Here is a 1,863-nt window from a genome sequence, read left to right as displayed (position 1 = left end):
TTAGACAGAGTCTTACTTTGTCACCCTTGGTAGAGTACCATGGCATCACAGCTCACAGCAACCTCAAACTCTTGGGCTCAAGCAATTTTCTTGTTTCAGCTGGGACTACAGGCACCCACCACAAGCCCCAGCTATTTTTTTTTAGAGTCGAGGTCTCGCTCTTGCTCACTTTGGTTTCTAGCCTGTGAGCTCAGGCAATCCACCCCCCTCGGCCTCCCAGAGTGCTGGGATTACAGGTGGGAGCCACTGCGCCGGGCTCAGCATATGAAAATTTCCATTTCTCCACATCCTTAGCAACGCTGGATAGAAATAGATGCTTTTAACATTTTATTTTGGAAAAATAATTCCAAACCAGTAGAAAAGTTATTAGCATGGGAAGATGACCTTTTGTATACCTTTCACTTAGATTCACCGATTATTAACACTTTACTACGTTTGCCTTCTTTCTCTCTGGCTGTCTCCCTTTTCCTTCCTCCCTTCCCTCCTTTTCATACACATTTATTTCTTTCTCAAACACTTTGAGAGTAAATTACAGACATCACAATCCTGCAGTCCTAAATATTCCCACATATAGCTCCCAAGAACAAAGACATTCTCTTATGTGACCATGGTAAAATTATCAAACTCAGGAAACTTAACATTGATGTAGAAATAGAAAATTTACCAATTTTCCCAATTAAGTCCTTCCTAGCAATTTTCTTCTGACCCAGAACACACCTTTTATTTAGTTGCCAGGCTTCTTTGGTCTCCTTTCTTCTGAAACTGTTAGATCTTTCTAGTTCACGACATAGACATATTTGAAGTGAATAGGACCATTATTTGATTTCCTGTTCCTAAACTTGAGTTTGCCTGATGGTTTACACATGATTAGATTGAGTTATGCAGGTTTGGGGCAGGAATACTATAAAAATGATGTTGTGTCCTTTCTTGGTGAATCTCATTGGGAGGTTGTCAAATTTTAAAAATGCTGGCCGAGCTAATGGACCGAAATGGACCAGCACTTTGTGTTGTGTTGCCCTGATTATTCCTGAGGTTAAGCAACTTTTCTCAACTCTATTGTTAATTTGAACTTCTTTTTCTAGATTTTTAAAATTAATCTGTGCCCAGTTTGGGAGGGCTGTGTTTTGCTTATTGTTTTGTCCAAGTTATTTACGGATCGTGGATACTCCACCTTTAACAGTTACACGTATTGAAAATATCTTTCCAAACTGTCATTTGTCTCTTGTATTTACTTATGCCATACTTCATTTACATACCTTTAAAATTTTATTATTTTATCTTATTTTTTATTTTTTTGAGACAGAGCCTCAAGCTGTCACCCTGGGTAGACTATTGTGGCAGCAGCAATCTCCAACTCCTGGGTCAAGCGATTCTCCTGCCTCAGCCTCCCAGGTAGCTGGGACTACAACTGGGAGTCTGCCACAATGCCCAGCTATTTTTGGTTTCAGCTGTCATTGTTGTTTGGCGGAGCCCAGGCTGGATTCGAACCTGTCAGCTCAGGTGTATGTGGCTGGCGCCTTAGCTGCTTGAGCCACAGGAACTGAGCCTCCTTAAAATTTTAATGTTTCCTAATTCCACCATCTTTTCCTTTATGATTCGTTTCATATCTTGTAAAAAAAATCTTCCCCTATGCTATAAGAATATACATCTTTGTTTCTTATAGTTTTAACATATTTCTGTTCACATTTAATCTTTTTTTTTTTAAGATAGAATCTCATTTGGTCACCCTTGATCGATTGCCGTGGCATCTTAGCTCACAGCAACCTCAAACTCTTGGGTTCAAGCAATTCTCTTGCCTCAGCTTCCCAGGTAGCTGGGACTACAGGCACTTGGCATAATGCCTGGCTATTTTTAGAAACGGGG

Source organism: Otolemur garnettii, unplaced genomic scaffold (genome assembly GCF_000181295.1).
Source record: "Otolemur garnettii isolate 467f Iridium unplaced genomic scaffold, OtoGar3 scaffold00016, whole genome shotgun sequence".
Lineage (NCBI taxonomy): Eukaryota > Metazoa > Chordata > Mammalia > Primates > Galagidae > Otolemur > Otolemur garnettii.
Note: the sequence above shows the minus strand (reverse complement) of the source record.